The 23,392-nt window shown below is 43.3% G+C and overlaps 1 long non-coding RNA gene across 1 annotated transcript in view; it reads right to left on the reverse strand.

The window, feature by feature from the left end:
• Positions 1–23,392, reverse strand: part of LOC125334538 — a 54,152-nt gene that overhangs the window by 24,974 nt on the left and 5,786 nt on the right. Inside the window, exon 2 of the long non-coding RNA XR_007207164.1 lies at positions 5,638–5,732. This is a non-coding gene — a long non-coding RNA (uncharacterized LOC125334538). The remainder of the gene's footprint in view (positions 1–5,637; positions 5,733–23,392) is intronic.

A 23,392-nucleotide genomic window follows, 5' to 3' on the forward strand; every position in this document is an offset into this window, starting at 1 on the left:
GGAGAAGCCCCTGCTCCCGGCAGGTCACGCCGTGGGTGTCGTCCCTTTGTTTGGAGGGGTAAATGGGCAAAGCCAGCACCAGGAGATGTGGGGGCAGTTGTTGGTGTGAGTGCAGGTCCTGTGGCTTTCTCCCAACGTTGCCTCTGGATGCTGATTTCTTGATGTTTCCCTCTTTTGAGGAAGCACTCTTTGTGGAGAGAAAATAAGACCCAGTGGGAGAATGCTAGAGGAACACTGGAAGGTGTGGGTGCAGTTTGCAGATCTGCTTAAATCTTCCCTCTGGCCTTCAACAAATTGTCCCAGCTGCTAACTTGAACCTTACCTCAGCTAAAAGCAGTGAAGTTAACTCCATCTCCCCGTGGAGATGGGAAAGGAAAGCACCTGTAGGTTATAGGTAAGCTGGAGCTGTGCACCCATTCCCCCATGCAAGCAAGGTGCATTCAGGTGTGCCAGAGGCACTGCTTTTATTGCAGACTGTATCTCATGCAGAGTCCCGGGCTGGGAACCTGTGGGTTTGGGTCAGGATGGTACCAGTGTGGGCTTTCTGTAAAAGGGAAACTACTGCCAGAGTGGGATCTTGCATGGAAAAAGACTTTATTTCTCTCTGAGGAGGATGTGTCACAGTTCAGGGTAAAGATGGCACAGATTTGTTGTTCCAGGAGAGAGCACTTGGATCCCTCAGGGGTTTGGAATACCTGTATCAATTTGAGACCTGAACTGTGATAGTTTAAAACAAATCTCAGTAGAGGGGAATTTATCCCACAGAAGCATGGGAAGAGCAAACTGAGCCAATAAAGGCAGAGAGAAGGTCTGGCACCAGGTCAGCTCTGACTTTCTTCTAGGGGTTTCCCAGTATAGACCTGATTTCTTAATGGGGGAACTTTTCATAGTGTGATATAGTGGAAAAATAGAGAAGTATTTTTGGCCTCAGAATGGGTAACAAACCTCCTCTTGAGGTTCTTCAGTGTTTTCCTTCTACTCTGCCCTTTTCCAGGCAGGAGTAGTCAGTCCACAATCCAGCCTCTGTCCCTGGCAGAGCTTGTGCTTTGGTTCTGACCCATGAGCAGTTCAGAGAGCAGTGTTTAGGATGGCATCTACTCCACAGAGTATGTATGGACCTGATGAGGTAGGAGGATGGAGAATATCTTAGGAAAAATACTTATTTTGTTCAGCTGTGTCTTGTTTGTGGAGTAGCCTCCAGGACTTGCACCTTACTGTGTTTTCTGCATTGATTTCAGACCAGAGTAAGCCTATAAAGATCAGGGGAGAAGGGACTGCAGATGTAAGAAGAGAATCTTGCCTGATCCGTTCAATGCAGATTTTAAAGTAGTTCATTTCTTCCTCGAGAGTTTTTCTTCTTAGCTCTGCTACTCCCCCTTTCAGAAGGCAGTGCCTGCTGTGGGGCTCTCCTCTCCTGCAGCAGCCTCTGAGGCTGACCCAGCACACTGAGAGACTCACAGTATGATACTTCCTGTTTCATGTGGAAATCTGCCAGTTATTCTGGGTATAGGTATGTAAAACAGAGTGGAATTCTTGTAGGATATGAGCTGATTAGTCCATGGTCTCTAGAAGAGCTTAAAATAGAATTACCACTTAGCTCTCTGTCTTTAGTGTGGTGTGTGATTTGGGAATTTTTTTGTCACCTTCCATCTAGTCTCCATCTGTGTCTGGCTTCTGATGGTTCCCTCTAATTCTATTAAGCCCTAGAATCACTTTTGCTGTTTTAAATACAGTGGCTCCTTCAAATCCCTGTCTCCTGAGGATGATATGACGGAGCATATTAGTTTATGGTAAGCTGCAAAAAACTTGAACTCCCTGACTGTTCAATTCATGCAGAGCTATGACAGGTTCTGCCTGCAGGCTACAAGTTAGGGAAATTATTTTCTGTTCAAACATTTCATTTCTCTGCAACTCTATAATTCTATTTCTTTTTTTTTTTTTTTTCTTTTTTTTTTTTTTTTTTGGTCTCCTCGCAAGGGAAATGCTGTGATATAAAACACTTTGGCTCTGGCTGCTCCTTCCCCTATCTATAGATGGGGACTAGGAGAATGAGATGCATTTTTTTCTTTAATCATCTTGTTTGCTAACCAAAGTGATTTTATGGAAGTCACAGCTGAAAGCATAAAGTGCAAAGGGAAAGGAACATGTTTTTTTAATCTCATTAAGTCTGTAAAAACCTGACATTTGGAAAATACTGCTAAGGGCTGATGTGAAATGGGGTAAATAAGGGTGAATTTTAAATTATCAGGAGCCCTCAATCCTGTACAACTGGAGTCAATAGTTGTTTTTTCATGGGGTATGGTGGGGGAGAGGTCAGACTTTTATTTCATAAAAAAGGGGGATGAGGGACAAAAAAAATAAAAGGAGAATCTTTTTAAACTCTCCATTTAGAATAAAACTGGACAGTTGAGGCAAATCCACCTGCTTGCACTTGTTCCTCTGCTGACAGACTTTTAGCTCTTCTAAAACTGGGTGCAAGGATTTTCAGAGTTTGAAAGTCTGGGTTTGGACCAGCAGCCCAAATACTGTGGCCATGCACTGGGGATGATTCCCTGATCAGGGAACAAAAAGCTGAAAGGAAAAGCTGTCCTGAAAGTGAGGGACAAGTGAAAACAAACGCACAGTGGAGGAAGGCTCTAAGCATCCCATCATAGCCATAAGTTTATTTTGTCCTTGAGGAGCTGCAGGTTTCCTGGCTTATCCTCTTTGTGTCCATGAACCAAGCCAGGATCTGATTTGAACTAGGATATAAATGTACTTCAGGCAGAAAAATCCCTGTTGGCAGTTCCCATAAAACAATAAAATCATGTCAAATTTGACTAATTCTTGGGATGCATTGCCAGCAGAAAGCTGACAGTCTGAATTTGTCATCACTGGAGGGAAAAGTGTGTGTGTTTGTCTGTGTCTGTGCACGGGAGTGGGGAATGGACTGGGGGAGAACAAGGCAACTATTAACAAAATGGAGACAGCATGGTACTCCATTAATGTTATTAATAACCCTATCAGATTTTATTGAAAAGATGCTCTCTGTGTCTGAATTTGCCTCTATTTCAACCCATTTATTAAAGCTGAAATAGCTGGAGTCACTTCAGACCATATTTATTATTATTATTTGCTGAATGAATGCTGTGATTATGGGTCCCATGAGAATTAGAAGAGATAAAGTGTCATCTTTCAGTCTTTTCTCACCTTCCCCAGGGAGCAGTGGAGAGAATGTCTTCCTCTCTGTCTTTTTCTATTAGACTTCCTCTAATTTCTATTAATAGGGTTCTGAGACCTGCTGTAACACTTGAAAATTTATCTCTTACGTTTGGAATGGTGATATTTAACAATAATGGTATGCTCAGAGGAGTATTTTTCTTTTATGTTTCCTCCTTTGCCTTCCTGAGCTGGCCATTGATTCCTAGAATTTTACTGACGGTTCAGGGATCTTTCTGGATGTCTCCAAAACAACCTGTGGGCTCATTATTGCATAATTTTAATAGGAGATTAAAAGCTGTTTCTGCTTTTAGACAAAAAGCTGTGGTGGGATGGGGGGAAGGCCCTGACCAGTAGAGGTCACCTATGAAGTCATCCAGGGAAGTGGGTCCCCTTCTGTGGTTTTTAGGCTTCAGGTTATTCATGCTCAAATGTTGCTCTGCCCATATGGAATTAGGTATGGAAATTATATCACCATGGAAAACAGTTGGAGTTGGTCTGAGATGAGGTCATCCTTTGTAAGAACAAAGGACATGGAGGACGCTGAGTGAAATGATGGCTGTTGGGGTGTGCTGGTCCTGTGAGGGGAAACCCAGTTGTAGCACTAGTGCAACTGGGACAGCCAGCAGTTCTGTGGAAGGGGAGATGATGGCCCTTTCCAGATCTTTCATTGAGGGGAAACTGGGAGAGGAAAGGCCTGTTGTCCCTGTTGAGGAATCCATCCAATGTAGGGGACTCAGGGAGGAGCTGCAGGTTGGGCTCTGGGTGGGAGCCCCAGGCAAGAGACAGAACTGCTGACCCTTTTCACAAAAAAGGGGCACAGGGCCCTGGGGCACAGCCAGGGGAGGGACACTCAGGGACACAGATGTGTGGCCCAGCCAGGGGAGGGAGGTGCTGAGGGCTCCAGAATTTGGTACCCCTGGACTGTGAGGGTATAAAACCCCATGGTTTCCTTTGTCTGGGGTCCCTGCTCAGAGGCATCTCAAGCTGTTCTTTTGTTATTGCACCATGATTAAATTATTTTAAAGATCAAGGTAGCTGAGACTGCTCTGGGAAACCTGTGGTCGAGTTGGTTGTTGACTGTGGGTGTTGGGCTGTGTAGCCTCAGTCCCAGTGCAGGTGGTCTGAGTGTGGCTGCAAAGCGGCTCCTGGATGGTCAGATAGGGAAATTTCCTTGGTACCCCCTTTTCTGTGAAGAAAACAGGTGTGTTTGCTTGAAGGGTGAGGCTTCAGGGCTTTCACTGAAAGGGGTGATATGGCAACAATTTGTGAGGATTAGGAGCCTTCAGATCTATTTACCTTATTCCCATTTTTATGTATGTATGAACTTCTTTATTTGATTTCACAAGAAAAGCTGGAAAGAGTCTCTTCCTTTTTTCTGTCAGAAAAGCTGATTAGTTTGTTGTTTAGCTGACTGGAAGCCATTCTGACCCTTTTTTGAGAAGCTGCAGACTTCCTTTATTTGATTGCATACATCACCCAAACTTTTGTGTTAGTTAGCAGACCCCTCTCCTTGGACTGGTTAGAACTTTGCTTATGCAAATATCCCCATCATTTGCATATACAAATTCATCAAGTTAATACTGGAATCACCAAGTTAATACTGGAAATGTGGAAAAAATCTGATTAACTACAGATCTACAAATGCATCTACAAGCAGCTATTGTCAACACACAGATAATGGCTGCTTTCACCAACCTGTAGGGTTGTTTTTTTTTTAAGGGACCCCAGAGTAATTTTGACTCTGAGACAGAGGGTGGTGAATTACAAATTCTCTGATTTCTGAGTTATCTGTATATTTGAGGTGGATGTTGGAGCTGGGCTGGAGCAGCAATCACATGGAACAACTGAAGGACTCCTGAACAAAGCTGTGCTGATGGTGATTTAATGGCACTGGAGTGATTGCAGCAGTGTTCTGGGATGCACTGACTGCTCTGAACCACATCTGTTCCCTCATCCCCTAATGTAAAAATGGTATAAAAACAAGAGCATTTGGGGTTAATCCAAAAGTGCACATTTTACACTTGCAACTTGTTTGGGCATCTTGGGGTCAAGGTTGACTCCTCAAGAGTGCTGAAAGCAAAGTCTGTGTTTGCTCCATTGCTCTGTCTTTGTATTTTCCACTCCCCGAAATCTCTCTCTTCTTAGGAGAGAGTTTAAATTTCATCATCAGAGATGAAGGAAAACAACCACTGTGTAAACAGAATGAACAACAATAAGGGAAAACAAACATATATTAGGAGCCTGGAAACATATTTTCCTGCCTTCCTGTGTAGGAACAATACCGAAAGGAATAAGGACAGCAACCTTATGCCAAAACAGGGTTGAAAAACAAGTATACAGTCAACTGGATGTCCTGAGAAGATATCAACTGCTTAAGCTAGCAGAGAAAACTGAACTGAAGCAGGAGAGAGCATGCAGAAAATTCTAGAGCAATACCTTGTTTTCCCCTGCCAGAAGAAAAAAGTGGTCTCCATCTCAATCTAAATTCTCATCCTCAGCAGCTTTGCTGTTTGCAGAAATGTTTTTCATGCCTACAAAGCAGATAATATCTTCTGAAATCACTACTGCTGTTGGGCACTTAACTGCTACATCTTGGGGTCTGCTTTTCCCAAAACCATCCGGAAAGGGTGAGGAAAAGCTCTTTAAATGTACTGCCTCTTCCCCCTCCCCCGCCCCCAATCTTAAAAACCTTGGCTTGATTAAATTTTGGCATTACATTTGTTGCACGAAAGACAGGAACTCCTCTGATTATTTGGATTGTAGAGTCAGGTAAATCAAAGGAACAGATCAAAAGAAGAGGAAATATTAATGAAAATCTATATTCTTTGGTCAGCATTTTTAATAGCTCTTGTAGAAAATCAAAAAAGAGAATCAGCTGTACCTCGGAAACTTGTCTGATAAGGATGATATAATGCAGGGCATTAATGCAAACTTCAGTACTACAGACAGCTGGAAACAAAACCGAAAAATGATGTTCTAAATAATAAAGCAATATTTGACTGTTTAAAAGCCTCACAGTATGAAATTTGTCAAAATTTGACTCTTACGATTGGCCTGGGGAGGCAGAACATAGTAATAAAGCCCAAATCTGAGAGTCTGATGCTCTTGCATCAGAATAAGTGGAAGAATTAATCACTCCTCTTGCATTTCCTCTATGACAGCTGCTGAGTGGAATATGGGGAAAGTGGTTTTTAATTTTTGGATTCTTTTGGCTTCTCGACTTTAAGCTGTGTCTGAAATTGCACAGCAAAGTGGAGAACTGGGATCAACAGTGCTGGGTAGATTTGACTGAAGAAGTTTATCTGGAAATTCTGCTTAGCATAAACTAAGTTCCATTATGTGATTTGACTTTGGGCTTTCTGCACCAGGGGGAGTTCCTCATCTCAAGGATGGTCACGAGTGGAGGGCCACTAAAAAAATTGAATCTGTGGGTGAAAACTAAACTCCTGGCAAGCTTCACATCCCGGGATAGGTTGGTGTCAGCTCTTCATCCCTCTCACAAGCCCTGTAACAGGAAAAGACAGTTTGTCTATGCCAAGCTAAAGGAGCCAATTGTGTGGAAATGCAAACCAAGTATTGTGACTCTGATTTAAGTCTGATACAATCTGAGCATCACTCATTTGCTTTCAGTTTGGAGGCTGCTCAGCCTGTGTCTTCAACTTCTGTGCACATCTGGGAAAGTCCAGAACACTTTAAAATGAACATGGAGTTTCTCATGTCACTGGGTTTAGGTGGGGGGTGTTTTGGCCGTCAGTTGGAAGCATTCAGGAAAAATTGCTGTAGGAATGTAAATGGGCTGATGCCAATTACTTTTCCTGCCTATGATACTGTGAGGAATCAGGTGGGAAGGAGAGGCTGTGAGCCTTTCACTGTGGCCTCCAAGATGAGACCATCCTGCCCTTAAAAGTGCTGTTAACAAAGATGAAGAGGCAGCAAAACACCTGTAGGGGAGAATCAAAATGTAACTAGATGTGCTTAAACACTGCTTTGAAAAGATGCATAAGAAATATTAGGACTTGGAGCATAACCTTCAATCTTGAAGAAGAATCTCACTTCCATCCCATTGTTCACCTTTATTTTTGAACTCTGTTTGACTGGGTTTTAATAGGGTGGTTTTTGGATGCTGGTTCAGTTAGACATGGAACTAGAAAACATTTTCAGCAATAGTATGTGGAATTTGGATTATCTGGGACCTTGGAGCATTGGATTGTGAAAGCAAGTTTCCAAAACAGTGGGTTTGGAGTGAATGGTTTCATGAAATGTACTTCAAAAAGAAGCACCCACCAGCTATCTTCTGAGATCATTGTCCCCTTCTAGTCTTCAAGCCTTTTTTTTTTCTTCCGCAACTCCAAGAACAAAAGAAAGCTGTAAGGATGAGCTCATGTGACTGTCAGCACCATGGTCCCAAGCACAGGCCTAGTTTGCTTTTATGAGGTAAGGCTGGACTGAAGCAACAACAACAGTGAGGCACAAGAGTGTTTTAATTCCCCCCAAGGCCCTGCCTGGGCTGGATTAGACAGTGGTGGGACTCATTAACTTCCACAACAGCTCCGTGCTCATTGTTGAGAGCAGTTTCTGGCCTACTGGAACTGATTTATTTTTTGTAGACCAGTCTGGTTGTCCACCCAAACTCCAGAGAAATCTATTGCCCTGTGGTGCCCCATGGGTGGTTGGGATCTATCTCCATCCTTCAGCTTTGTGTGTTGATGCCAAGAAAGGTGGCTGTGGTGCATACCTACCACCAGTCTTGGAAAACAAGTTGGGATAAGGGGCAGATAAAAGCTTGTTACAGGCATTTATCTACAGTTGGTAACTTTTGGCTGAAGGGAAAAGTGTTGGTGGTACCAAAAATTGGATTTGGGCCCATTGGTGCTCTGACTTGGGCTAACCACCAGGTTTTTATTATTATTTGTGCTTTCGTCCTCATAGTTACACTTGTTTACAAATTGCTGGTGGAGTTTTCAGTGCAGCAAGGGAAAGAGGTGTTCTTAGCAGCAGCACTCCTGCTGGATCTGTGCAGAGGGATGTATTCAACACCAGAACAGAAAATGAGCGTGTTACAAGATTGAGCTCACTGTGGGGCTGGAGGCTCCACCCTCTTGCAAGAGCCTATTTAAACGCTTTTATGGGGCAGAGCCTTTCTCCAATTTTGGTTTAAAACAGTGATCAGACATGGAGGTGCCAGAAATCTCAGAGTGTTTCCGTGCCAGCCCTGCAGCTGTTAAAGGACACAGACTTGGGATTAGGCTCAAATAAACATCCAAGTTTGTTTTTTTTTTTGTTGTTTCCTATTGAATGTTTAAATGAATGAGAGGTGAGCTCCTAACCTTTTGAGCTTTCCAACTTATTAAACCTAGGAAATGCAATAGGGTGCTCCACTCAATGTTTTTCTGTGTCTTGCCTCCCAAATTTCCCTGAATTGCCATGTCTCCTTCCGATCTCTTCTGTGTGATCCTGTCTGCCTATTACTGTTGGAGACAAACTGCAGAAAGAAGCTTTCTTCATAAGCGAGCCCAATATTAGACATATAAATAATGCATCCCTCAGCATTATTTATAATGCAGTAGCATCACTGTGCTGTATCATATGCAATTCACATTGCTGCTTTTTAACTGCTCTTCTGCCAGGCACACCCTTCAGAAAGTTCTAAAGCAACACCAGCTGCTTGTTTGATATTTCCCTTTCTGGTACTGCTACTAGTTATGCTGAGCTGTTTTCATACACAGGGCATAGACAAGGTTTAAATCACAATAGCAATGAGTATAATGCTGTGTAAAATACCATTGGGATGTGATAGTGAAAAATGTTCTGCATAAGAAAAACGGCCAGCAAGGCCATAGTAGGGTGAGATAACAGTTTTAGGATTGCTTTTTGGTGTTAATTCTGGGCTTGGAGTGACTTTTAAGTTACTGCAGAGTGATAATAGCAGAATATACTGTTCTACTGGTCAATTGTTCTGTGTAGACCAGTTTGCTATGGTTTTATTTATTTATTTTTTTAATTGTGAGAGAGAATGCTTTTGTGTCCTGCACACACACACACAAAATCCGGAATAACAATACCGAGGCTTATCTTCGTGAGATCAAATGAAAGCCGTGGTTGAATGTTCCATTTGTTTCTTAATGAGTAGTGTCAGGCTGTGCCCTGTGCTTAACAAAAGCATATGTGCAGATATTGTTCTGTTATGATTACAGTACAATTATATCATGTCTGTAATAGATTACTACATCTGGCCTTTTCTTGGTTTAGGAAATCGAGAAGGAGATTAGTTGATTAACTTCTGAGAATGCACCTAAATAATTACAAAAAAAAAAAAAATCCTTTCTGTATTAGCCACATTCCTGTACAGTCAGGTTTGGGAGAACAGTTCTTTTAGGTTTTGAATGGGAAGTTGGTCTGGTTTTATATTTGGGTTTTTTTTTTTTTCCCCCCAGGGTATTGGGGGTTTTTTTCTTTATTTTTTTTCCTTTAATGAAGACAACACTTTTAATTATTCAGCTGTGTATAAGCCTGTTTTTACTTTGAAACAAACCAAACAACAGTGATGAAGTGAAATAGGAGTTTAAGAAAGCTACAGCTGAGAAATACAGTAGTTTAATTCATATTATGGCAACGTGCTATATTACAATAATTTCATGTTTCACTATTACCTCTGTGTGCAGCAGTTGTTGTTCTGTTCTACCCTATAGTTTAATGCAAGAGCCTCCCCTTGAGAGAAAAATGTGGCATGTGAAGTACAACAGTGGCTTTTCAGACATAAATTTGTTTTTATTTAATACACCAAAATCTCAAAACCTTGTGTGGGTAGGAGGAATCAACCTCATTTACTGCTCAGCTCACTTCACAACATACATCTGTTCTCTCTAATCACTGCCCTTTACGTGAGGACACATCCCATTTTCCAAGAGATGGGGTAGGAAGAGTCAAAATGATGGTTAGGAATGAGTGGCTGCTCCCAGCCTGTGCTGGGCATGTGCTAGAACTGAGCGTGGAGCTGGTGTAGGAACTGAAGAGGTGGGAAGGGCTTATCTGGTGTATGAGTTACTAATCACCATCTAGGCAGACTCCAAGCTTTTATTTTTGGCTTCAGCTCCATTTTATGATCAGAAGCTGGTATTTGTTTGTTACTGGTGTTTAAATTTGGCAGGAGATAATGATCTTGAGGAATGCTGAAGCTTTGATTCATTGCCTGGGGGTCTGTCATGGGTGAAGTGCAGCTCCCAACACATTTGTGCCTTGGCTTCTCAGAGTGAGGGGTACTGCTGTGGTATTAACTTGTAATGAAACATTTAAAGTTTGGTCCTGCTTAACAAACACGGTGTTAGAACTTTCTTATCTGTTTTAAAATAATTTTTAACTGTTGTGAAGTCAAAGGACTGGGCTGGAAAGGATCTTCCAGGAGTTCTCTTGATCCATAACTTGACTCAAACTGTACCTGACTGCTCTGTCTTGTTTCCGTGGGCTCTGCACCACAACAGCTGCCGGTTGCCCACTTTCTTCCACATCTTCTTCTTGGGTTTGGCTTCCAGTATTCTGATCACTTATTATTGACTCTTAATCCTCACCCAGCCTCTCTTAGAAACCTTCCTCACCTGGGCTGTGCTCAGGTAATGTGATGGCAGAGGACATGGCTTTTCTGGTGCCTCTCCTACTGACTTAAGCCATCACCCCGTGCTTCCCACACCATGTGTGTTCTTTTATTTCTGTGCAGTTGTTTCCTTTTCATTGCCCTGGATTTTGATTTTAGGCAGACTGTGTTCTGGCAGTGTTTGCTGAACGATGCCTTGATGTGTGATTAATGCCCTTAGGTGCTATGGTAATACAAATAATTAATGAAGGGCTCTTTAATTCTTTTTCATAATAAATGTTATGTGGCATGTTTGAAATACAGCTAAGGTGGAGCCACGTGCACCAAAAGAGGCATATCTGTAGTTATTCTGGTGTATTAAAATGCAGTTTTATTATCAGTAACCTTCTATGCCCTGCAGGCATTTAAAATCCTACCATCCCAAGCGGGAATGCGAGAACAAAAATTGCCAAAAAGAAGCTTCTTTCATGCCAAAAACCTGAATTGTAATATGGGGAGGGCTCCACAGCGCTTCTCTGTTCTTCTGGCCACGACTCTGAAGTTAACATGTGTGTTCTCCAACCTTCTGCAGAAGTTTAGCATGGGCCTGTTGTGTGTCCACTGCCCTGTGCTGGGACCAGCATGGGGGGATTTAGTTCATTGCTCTGGCTTGGAGTTGTATTTCAGCAGCCTCGTTACTGAGGCACAAAGCACCAGAGGTCATAACAAAACTCAGAGCCGTGAGTTAAGGTGCTGTTTTCTATGTGCTTTCAAGCTCTTATGATAAAAGCAGATGCAGGTACAGTTCCAGGCTAGGACTTAAAGGGGATTTTGTGGCATGCCAAACCTAGTGAGGATACTTGATTTGTACATTTTTATGTGTAAGGCTGGGGTAGGTTTTTGCAGTTACAGGTTTCTCAAGCCTTACTCCTCCTCTGAGCGTGAGCAGGTGGTAACAAATTGTTTGGCTCGCATAGATAAGAGAGATTATTTCCCTCTCCCTGTTAAATAACATTTCAATTACAGCCGTGCTGGTACGATGTGATGCTCTGCACTGACTTTAGCTTGTGTTCAGCAAGAGCACCTGGCTGTTTCAATGTGTGTTAGAGCAGGGTAACTGCTGGGCTGTGATCCCTGGCAGTCATTGGAGTAGGGAAGAGGAAGCAAGAAAAGTCACATTGCAAAGCATTGTTACCTTCATGAGGAAGGTTGGATTGTGAGTGTGGCCTGAAGGGTGCCTTCAGAGACAGGGAGAAAAAGCAGAATTATCTTTCACTTGAGGTCTCTAAGGCTCCTTTTCTCCTGGAATTTACCCACATTTTTTGTTGATTTTTATCTGTTAGCTACTTTTAAAAAAGAACAGACACATAATTTGACACGCGAGACTGTTGTAACTCTTGGTTTGTGGTGTGACCTGGAGGATCTCACCACTGCCCCATGGAATGGGACCGGGCTGTGGTTTGCCTTGTTCCTGAAGAGTGCAAAGGCATCGCCCTGGGTAAGGAGCAGCACAAGCTGCAGCAAGGTTCCTGCTGGGCCCTTAGCACCCTTTTTTCCCTTGTCCTTCAACTCAGCTACACAGCATGCGTTTGTTTTTCTTTAGCTTCTGGAGAAAACAAACAGCAGAGTCCAAAAAAGACAGGATTTTCTAATCTCCCATAAAAAGGCTATGGAAATTTGAAAGGAAAGGAAGGCGATAGTATCGCCTGCACTGAGATGGCAATTATGGGTCGTGGGAGGAAGTGTATAAAGCCTTATTGAGTGGAGATAGCTGAGATGGCTGCAGGGGCCTGCATGGTGCGAGGAAAAGGCTGGAGGAAACCCTTATCAGACCTGTTATCCTGTCTCTGTCATTCCCATACAGATTAATGAGCTCCAGGATGCCCTCAGCCATGTTCAGACCGGGGTCTGTTTATCCCAAAATAGAAGGTTCTGTCTTGTGCCAGAGTGTCATATTCCCAGGCCAGCAGCACCATTGTGTTTTATTACCCCATTGTATTCAGGGGTTATGTCCAAACTTTTCCTCTTAGCTCCTTAATCACTGTTTTGATGGATGAGCTCCATGAGAAAAGCTGCTGCAGGGCCGCCGTCTCTGCCGAGGACTCAGCATGGATCAAAATGGTGCTTGGCACTTGCTGAGGCTTGGCTTCCTAATTGTTCTTGCACCAGCTCTAGGCAAAGCAAGGTGGAGGTCTCGCCTTTTCCTGCACAAAACCCTGAGGAAGGAGTGGGCCAAAGAGTGGGAAGGGGAGGAGAGGAGCAGCTGCCTTTGCTCTGCCCTTGCCGGCAGCACGGCGCTGTGCTGCCCTGTCAGACTGTGCTGAAGCACGTTTGTGGGACGGCACCAGGGAGGGTGAAAACCAGATTCATGTGTTCAGGAACATCCCCTGCCCTGCTGAACCCCAGCTGTCCTTTCCACCCCGGTGTGGAGCTGCTGGAGCCTGACAGCAGCTCCATGACCCCGCAGTCATTAACGCTGCGGGACGTGCGGCTCCGCTGAAGGCTCCTGGCTGCTCTGCCATTTGCCTCGTGCAATCCCGGGGAATTATCCATATCTCTGACAAGAGAATAGGTTACTAATGCACCAACACAGCTGTTTTGACACTTTTGATGAATAACATTCAATACTATTAATTGGAACAATTGCTTTCATTTAACTAAATCACTAGAATTGCTAAACTAAATTGAAACGGAATGTAATTTTGCCTCGCTCTCCTTTAATATGGGCCTCTAAATGTCTTCTCCCTGAAGAATTAGTAACTTAATCACCTACCAGTGATAACTGTTTCATAGCCCTCAGCTGGAAGGCTTTCCTGCTAAGCAGTATTGCCTGGGAGTAGAGTGTTATAGCAAGGAACAAATCCCATCTCTTTCCTTTCTCCCCCTCTCTGCTGCAATATTAATCATATTAAAAATGATTCTCTTCTTCTTTCTCTGTTCCAGAAAGATCTTTATAGATCATCATAATTTCACCCCGCTCCTTTTTGCATTGTATCAATCACTTGGCATGTCTAACAGGGTGCACAACAATTATATCTGTCTGTTATGTTGGAGATGGATTTTTGCTGTCAGTGGCTGGGAGAGCGGCTCTTGTTCATTTTCCAATAAACTTGTCATCCAGAGCAACACCAACACCGTAGGATAATGTGGGTACCACCCTGACCAAAACCCTTGGGTGATATGACTATGTGGCAAATGTTTAGCTGCCTTTATTCATTTATCAAAATAACCCCCAACCAGTTATGGCATAAATAAAAACAGCCTGAAATGCATTTGCGTTGCCTTAAATTTTATAAGCTAAAGAGCAGGTCCTCCAGCCAGGAGCTTCTGCGCTCTCCAGACGAAAGAGAGTGGGAAAAGCTAAGGCAAATTAAATAAAAGTCAAATAGATATAATTCAGAGCACACTAGATCCCCATTTAGGCTTTGCTTTTTTGCATGGGGTGGAACGGAGTGATCTTGGTTGCAGATTAATTCACCCACCTGTTTTTCGGGTTACAGAATGAACTTAAATCTGCTGCTGGGGTTTTGCCAACATTTCCCTTCAACACTTATAAACTATTAATGACAAAAGGCCTTTCCTAAAAGCAGAGCTGTGCAGATTCCTGTAGGGTTCAAGGCTGTTGTCTGAGGATGAGATTCTCTACGTGCGTTCCCACTGCAATTGAACCTACACATGTCCCAGTCACATTCCACTGAATCAAAGACTTGTTTTTTGGTTAATGTGTCTGGCAAATTTGTATCTCTCTAACGAATGGTGCATGGAACTGTGATGTTTCTGTGGTCCTTGAACAATTTTTCTGTTTGCCTCAAAAAAATTAGGGTTCTATAGCAAAATGTCTTGCTATAATTAGTTGTCTTTAGTTCTTATTTTTCCGTGTACATAGCTGAAAAGTCATGTGCATCTGCCATCTTTTAGCTTTAAGTCATGTGAGTAGTTAATTTACTTCTCTGGGTGTTGATTCTGTTTCCTGTCAGAAAAAATTCTTCCAGAAAAATGCTTCCAGAAAATTAACATGGACTCTGTTCACAAATTGCTCGTGAATACCTGCAGCTGTACTGACTGTGAATAATTAAAATGGATACTTCAAAGTGGATTGGGTGTAAATATTCATTGACATTGGAGAATGAATGTTAGATTAAGTCACCTAACAGAAAAAAATGTGAAGAAACAGCTACACTGTTAGGTGCTTGCTTTAATCAAACTGCTGGAGTTTCTGTTGCTGATCCTGTTTTCCTCTTAGCAGAGTTGGATGAGCAGATCACCCTTGCTGTGGAGTGGAGACTGATTCACTGCTTTACTGCCTGCAGGACAGAACTGCACCTTAGCTATGCTGCAGGGCATCCAGTTCATCTAAAATAGTATTTCTGTCCTGTTTTTAATGCTCTGTTCCTTATGCCCTACTCTTGTAGCCCGCTTATTTTACCTGTGCTGAATTTCCTACCTGCTATACAACATGCCACAGTCCTAAGGATTATTTTAGAGAGGGAATTATGGCTAGAGATGGCCTAAGGAGAAAGCTCACTAAAGCCTGAAATTTTTCTGCATATGGCAGTGATTTACAGAGATTCATTGACTCACAGTCTGGCCACTCACAAGGTATTTCTAAACATAACTTAGTTTAGACCAGTATCTGGGAGGGGAAAGGGAAGTGTGATAAAGCAAATGATGGAAACTTGCAGCTAGAAGTGTTTTGGCAGCTGAGGCTGGAGTGGTGCTGCTTGAAAGATGAGCACTCTGTGAATTGAGGGCATCTCAGGAGAAGTAAATCTGCCTTCTCCAACACAGACTGAGCACTGGCCCAAAGACCCCGGGTAAATAAGAATCAAACTTCACTACAGGACATTTATGTGGTCATGATTTATTGGTGCTCTCAAAGCCTTTGAACCTTTGCAGCCCTTTGGGGGAAATGGTGTGTTACAGGGGGTTAAATAAATAAATAAAAAATAAGAAGAAATACATGCCTATAGCTACAGGAAAAACCTATTGTGCCATTTGTTCCAAAAGCCTTGACACATTCAGGGCTTTTTCCTGAATTTGACTTTTTTCTTTTTTTTTTTTTTTTTTAATAGGATTTTGGTCAGTCAGCCAGTGCTGTAGGAAATAAAACAACTCTTTGACAGATTCTTGTTTCTCAGTTCCTTTCCCAGCAACTTCCCCCTCTGCTAAAGTGAACTGAGCTGCAGGATTCTGATGGAAAAATCAAACAAACCGGCCGAGCATGGCTGAGAAGTAATAGAAAACTACTTGGATCTCAAGGCCCTGCCAGTACAAGTTTAACGTAGTGTTGTTCCTTCAGCAAATGTCAAATATCCTTTTCCATTTTCTGCAATGTATCGTGTCCTTGGTTCATCCTCCTGTGAGCAGCCTTTGGTGCTGACTGCTTAGGGTGGAGCAGTCACCTCTTAGCAGAGACTTCCTCTGTACAACCCACCTTGTTGACACAGAATGATGGAATGGTTTGGGTTGGAAGAAGGGACCTTAAGGACATCTCATTCTAACACCTGCCATGGGCAGGGACACCTTCCACTATCCCAGGTTGCTCCAAGCCCCGTCAACCTGCCCTTGGACACTTCCAGGGATCCAGGGGCAGCCACAGCTTCTCTGGGCACCCTGTGCCAGGACCTCCCCACCCTCACAGGGAGGAATTTCTTGCTAACATCCAATCTAAATCTCTTCTCTGCTCTTTTAGTCCTTTAAACACTCTCCCCTTGTCCTATCACTATCTGCCTCTGTAGAAAATCCCTCTCCAGATCTCTTGTAGCCTCTTTAAATACTGAAAGGGGCTCTAAGGGTCTCTGTGAAGCTTTGTCTTCTCCAAGCCCCATAGCTCTCAGCCTGTCTCCAAAGCAGAGGTGCTCCAGCTCTCTGATCACCTTTGTGGTTTCCTCTGGACTTGCTCCTGTGCTCCAGGAGGGCACAAAGGCACTTGGCATAAAATTAAGAATATTAATATTACTGTGGGTGTAATTTTAGATATATTTTTAAGCATAATTTTGAGATCAGCTGAAGTTTGCAAACTTCTAAGAGAAATGTTGGAACAGTTGAAGCTGAGGGAGGTAACAGGGAGAAGGTTCTTGTGTAAGGGGCTCAGCATGGCTCCTATATCCACTCTTCTGTGCCTGTGCCAAGAGTCTTCCTCTCTGTGGTTTCTCAATCCTTGCTGTGTTCTGCCTCCTCTAGTTGTTCCAACAAGTTGACAGTGGATGTGAGCAGGGCTGGCTGCCTCTCCCCAGGGATGCAGAGCTGGCTGTGCACTTTACAGATGGGGTGTAGCTGGCTCGGAGGAGTGTGAGAATCTGTACGTGGCTGAGAGCTCTGCTGTGAGCCTTTTCTTTTGGATCCTCAGAGAGCCTCCCCCGTGTGCAGCTCTGGAGCACATCCTCCTGTCCTCAGAACACGAGTGCGTGCCGGCAGTTAATGAGAAATGCTGGAAGCTGAGTCCCAGGAGATGATTAAACCCCACGAGCCAATTAAAAGAAGTGTAATTACACAGCAGGGACAAGTTGTTAAACAAGCTAGAGGTTATTGTCCTTCAAGTCAACGTACTGGAACAGCCAAGAAAAGCCTACCAGGAAAAACTGGCAGGGCAGTTTTGCTTGGCCTGAGGCTTCTGTCAGGGAGGAGTGGGCTAATACAGCATTTTGCCTTTTTTCTGTGTTCCTACGTGGTAAGTGCTTAGAGCAGAGTCAGCTGAGCTGCCTCTCGTCTGGTGGAGGGAAAGCTAAGCTGAAATGCTTCCCTAGGCATGAATACTCTCATGAGAAAGGTGTGGGCAGATCAGCCAGCCCAGAAAACCCAGTGCTTGGCTGGCACAAGCTGGAATGTGTCTGAGGGTGTGGAGGTGTACGCAGCCGTGCTCTGAGAGGAATTTCATGCACAAAGCACACCTGGGGATAATTTATGGAGTCTGATGAATTCTGTGCTTTTATCTGCTGCTGGGTGTCTCCAGACTTGCAGCATGATGATAGCACTGCTGCTGGTTGAAAAAGGTTGATTTAAATTTTTTTGGCTTGACTTGGGTACAGGGAAGAAGGAGTTTGGAATTAGCAGTTGCTGGCATTGGAGGAAATAATTCACATCCTACTATTTCTGCACATATCCCATCACAGGTGTGTGTGAAGCTAAATCTACCTCATCCTGGCTTGGAGTGGTCCTTATTTAATAAAGAGCTCGGGAAGTTTCAGCAGGTACCTCCAGCTAGTGGAGGAATTAGAAGAAAATGTTAATTGTCCCTCAGTCCCGTGTGTCCTGACCACTAGGTGACATCACACACTCAGCGTATTTTGTGAGCACAGTGGGAATGTTCACACCTGACTTGCAAACTTGCTCTTGCTCATGCAAGGCACAAGTCCATCTTTTCAGCCATGTTTTTACTTGAACCCTGTGTGATAATAAAAAACCTAAGGAGTGTGGATTTTAGCACAGAGCAAATGAATGTTCTAAAAATGAGATGGTTTGCTAGGGCAGAAATTGAAATAGTTCTGTTCCCCTATTGGTCAAATTTTTCATTTGGTGGAAAACCACAGAAATGCTGCATGATTTGGCCAAGTTCTGTTCTCAAATGCTCATCTGGGTAACCTGTGACCACTAAAATCATCTTTTTTCAAGATGACTGTAAGCAATAACTTTTAAAATGCCGATTGGAGGGAAAGGGTGAGGCTAAGCCTTGCAGCTCCTCTTACAAAATCGGTGTGGCTAAAGGATTTTGCAATTAATTTCTTACCATGCCACAGGGCATGTTTGTTTGCCTGTGTATTCCAGCCTCAGACTGTAGTTAAGAAAGCAAATGTAAACTGATCATTAGGGCAAATGTCTCCAGAGGGCAGAAGTTTCACTCAGCAGTGAAAAGTGACAAGTGGGGAGCCAAACCCAGCCTGGGTTTGTAACCTGCTAATGTCCAGGGATAGGCTGGATCTGCTGAGGAATTTTAGTCCCAGCATCCTGACTGAAAAAAACAGCTTCCCCTGTTGGAAAATCCCCATAGATAAGCTTCTCAGTCAAGGTCAAATCCCCATCTTTTGTACTTTTCTTGGCCATTATTTCAGGTGATAGATGCGCTATTGACTGGCAGCAATGACAGAGCTTGGAATGATGGGGGAACTGAGGCATATTCAACACACTGGCACCACAGCTAACTCATGCTAATGTTCAATAATCCTATCCTGCTGCTACACTCTAATGGCTGTGGGCTTGATAGAGCCCCCTCATTGAACTGGTGTATTTCTTATGGGCCTGCCCGCCCATCCTTCATGAATTTTTATTAAACAAAACTGTAAGCGGATTGATTTTGTACTCCTTTATTGCATTTTTATTTAATTCCTTTCAATGGTGGAGGCTCCATCATGTTATCTCGACGTAAATCATGCTGGGGCAGTGTGCCAAAAAAATAAAAAGACTACAGGATCATACTTGCATCCAGCGTAAATTTTACTCCTATAACCTTTATTAGCGTAGATTCATTGATTTTTCCCAACTCCCCCCTTCCTCTCCCCATCCCTCCTTTTGGTTAGACTTCGGTCAGAACCTGACAGCTCTTCTTTTAGATAGAGGAGGACAGACTCTAATTTTTAATGTTAAATAATAAAAAAAGTAGTTTAGGTTGATTAAACAAGACTGATTTTTTTTTTTTATTCTTCCATTTTATGCCCAGCCAAGAAAATAGTTGTGATGCCAGTAGGATCACGGGCAGTACTAGGGGTGTTGGCTGTGGGATTGCAGTAGGAGCCGTGTTCTGGAGAGCAGCAAGCAGAGGTTTGCTCTCAGACCATCTCTTGGTGTGTGTGTGAGGTGGTTTGGCTTCCCTGCCCTTCTCGTGGCACACTTGCATTAGTACTGAGCAGCATTTTCTGTCCTGAATTCCTTCATGTTGCTTCTCACCATCTTTGTGGGGTCTTGAAGCTGTCAGCAGTAATAATTAATTATCTTTTAAGGTACCCCAACAGAGGGAGATCCTGTGTTATGGATGGACCCTTGTGCCTTTCCACTCAAGTCCACCAAAAAATGAGTTTGAACACCATCCATAAATGCACCACGTTTGTGTGGCTGTCTATAAAATACAGCTGGTAGATAAAGAAGGCACCAGTAGGTGGCATGGGAGAATTTACAGCGTAGTTCCAGCTGCAATTTTGGCGGACTGTAAATTGCTAACTTTAATTTTTAAACCACGACAGTGTCTCCCATAATGCTTTTTTGATTCACTGGCGCTCCTGAGCACTGCAGGAAGGGGCTTCACCATCCATTGACTATGGATAACAAAGCAGAATGTTAGAGCTGGCCCCAATGTAGCTTGTATTGCAGTGGGACATCTCTTACTGCTCCTCATTTCTGGTTGGTCGTTGTCATGCACTTTCCTGACCTAGAAGCAGTTCCAGGTGGGGTTCATACTGCTTCTTTATGCTATAGGTGCTTGACACAGTTGCACAACATAAAGCATGGTCAAAAGGAGATGATCTCCCAGAGGAAAAACAATTGAAGTGGGAACAGGAGGTCCTTGGCTTACCTGAGTTAATGTCACTTGGTTGGTTTGGGTTAAGGTTCACTAACCTAGAGATGGGTTTCTGGCCTAAACTCTCTTGTGACCAAGAGGCTTTGTCGGTGAAAACAAGGCACAATCAGCAGAGAAGCATTTGATTGCTTCATTTCTCCCCACTAAGATTAAACAAACAAACAAAAAGATATTTGAAAGCTAGTAATCTTTGTGTTGTAGTTCTTCACTAGTACTTATTGCTGCTAATAATTGCTAGTCATGGTTCCTGTGGTGGGACTTGTTCAGAAACGAACCAAGAAGTGTGTTCCTGACCCCAAAGCACGAGGGGTTTAAATGTAGGATAAGAACCAGAAGGTGATTCACTGGGGAAGGAACAGTGAATAAGAACAATTCAGTGATGTTATGATTAAATACGTGCTTCTCAGAGATCATTGAACATCTCTTGAGCAGGCAGCTCTTTTTAACATAGCTAAAGTAGAGCCTAAAATTGTTTAGCCACTTTCTTAATTCAATTATGTATTAGTCCCTTATTGTTCTCTAGCTCTCAGTGCTACCAGTATGTTTCCCCATATGGGCTTGATAGGAGTATTCAGGTTAAAGAGGGTCTGAAATGGGTAAGCAGTGCAGCTTGCTCAGTGTTCTGGGCTGTCTAATAGAAAAATGTTCAGCAACAAGCCAGGGGCTCTTCAGTCGTTGATGGTTTGTATTGTCCTGTCTAGTCCTTGCAACAGATACATTCCAGATCCTTGTGCAAACACATCAGTTTGTGGCTGGATTCTGCAGGGGGATTTTAATTTTAAAATGTACAATGAACAATAGTTTGCAAATATTTCTGGGTCAATTTATTGATAGAGATGAAAAGAGGTGTACAACGCTTTTTGAGGAGCCAGGGGAGAATGGTGAGACCTCTCCCTTGGTTAGTAAATGGTACATGGCAGAAATAGTCAATCTGCACGGGGTTAATGTATTGGTTGTTTATAGTGGTTAAGAAAAGAGTGTTTCTTACAGGAATCACAATATTAATCAGAAAAGAAAAATGGCAATCGGGAAAGCTAATGACATTCCAGTTGATTTGATTATAACATTAAGATTGTTTAAAACTGTCATTTCTAATTTTGTTAAAAGAAATAACACAAGTTAGATCCATAGCTTAGCGATCTAGAAAGAACATTTGAAACATCAAGGAGAAAGCTCAGGCCATTAGAGATGTTCTGCATTTAATGCATGTTTGGGAAGGGGAAATGGATTGCCTCCTTCATGCTAAATTAGCATAGAGGGACTTGGACTGTCTTGACCTTTTTTTAACCTTGTATACTTGAGTTTTAGAATGAATTTGCAGAGTTTACCCTATGAGAGAGGAACAATAAATGGCTGGCTTGGGAGGGAAAGGGGAATATTTATAAAAGTCAAAGTGGTGGCTGGAGAGAAAATGTGATGTGGCTGTTTTCTGCTCTGACTCTGTTCACCTTTCCCAAGTCACATCAGGTGTTCAAGCACTTTGTTCATTAAAAAGCCCACAAATGGAACAAATTTGTCCCTCAGCCTTGAGAGATTTAGGAATGTTTTGGAGTGCTCTTGTCATATTGAAGACAATACATCATATGAAAACAAAGCTACAGTTACCCAAAATATTAAGTTTAAAATGAGCCCTTTTGGTGTGAATGGCTTTTTAAATTATGTTAGGTTTTTGCTTTCATCCTTCTTTGTATGCCAAGGCAGTAGGAGTCCCCACAGGGATTATTTTTTGTCTAATATGAACCATCTAATTGGTACTGAAATCTGTGATTATTTTGGGATGCAGACCAATGTGGCCATACTGCCAGAAGTTCAGAAAACTTTGTGGGCATCCTTTTGTGGAGGTGGAGCTGTTGCCTTGGAAGCAAGGCTCAAAAGAGGCAGAAAGGTGAAGGTAGAGCTGTTGTTTCTGGAGAGGAAAAGCAGCATTTTGCACAGTGCAAGGTCACATGCACCTCCAAACATTTGTGAGCCATTTTGCTACATGTGAGATTCAGACCTCCCAGACCCCAGTCTCCCACGTTAGTGTGGAAATCTCAGTGGTTTGACTGGAGTTTTGAAGCTCTTTGCCTGTATCTTGTCTCTCTGTGCCCTAGACTCCTTCTTGCAATGTAATCCCACAGTCTGGCAAGCTCCATAATAAGTGCAGATAGATGAGTGTGTGTACATCTCCATTAACATGACTGTGCAGGCTAATGATGGGGACCTCCTGCTGCTCTCCGCTTGTTTTCTGTTGATTGTTATGTAATGTTCGGCAGCGGGAGGTAAATTCCTCTCCAATTTTGAGGCCCGTTGCAGCATGCAAACCCCACTGTGAGAAGTCACGGTGATTGAGCTTTCGAATCAAGTCCCATGCTGATAACTATAAATCAGGCCCATTATACACTCCGCCCGACAGCCGGAAACCTTCCGCACTGCCTGTGGCACAGCGGAGCCTTGGAGCTGCACCGGAGTTTGTTTTGTAACTGGGAACACTTGTGCCTTTGAAAGCCTCTGATTGAAATTTGGTGGGATGTTTTCTCTTCTTCAGATAAAGGCCTGAGGCTGCTCCGGGTGCTCAAGGTCAGGCTGATGCCCAGGGTGTGCCTTTGAAATCTTGCTCCTGCTCTGCACACGGGGCTGTGGGGCCACAGGGATTGGAGTGTGGGAGCTGTTTTGGTGGTGGAGTTTGCTCCAGCTGCTCTTCCGTCATCTTTCCAGGCAGGATCTATGGCCTAGGAAGATGCTCTGAATAAGCTGCGTTCTGCACTTTAGTAATGATAAAGTGATGCACGTGGGGTAAGGGAGTACTTACAATGGGGTAATTTGGGCGAGGCTGTAGATGTGCAAAGGCAGGAGAGAATGCCAGGAGCCTTCCCAAGCCCTCTCAGCACAGGCTGTAGAACCCCTTTGCGAGTCCAGAAAATCTGGAAGTTATTAATGTTACTGCTCCTTCCTCCAGTGCAATGAGTTGGGTTAAGGCTGAGTGGGCACGGGGCAATAAAACACAGTTTGAAACAGCTGAGCTGGGTTATTGCATGATTTATCAGGTGAAATTCCATGGTCTTTGGTTATGTAGGGACTTAGCTGTTTCTAGGACTATTTTAATAGATTTCAAATCTTCCATCTTCTTAGGCTTG

Source organism: Corvus hawaiiensis, chromosome 17 (genome assembly GCF_020740725.1).
Source record: "Corvus hawaiiensis isolate bCorHaw1 chromosome 17, bCorHaw1.pri.cur, whole genome shotgun sequence".
NCBI classification, from domain to species: Eukaryota; Metazoa; Chordata; class Aves; order Passeriformes; family Corvidae; genus Corvus; species Corvus hawaiiensis.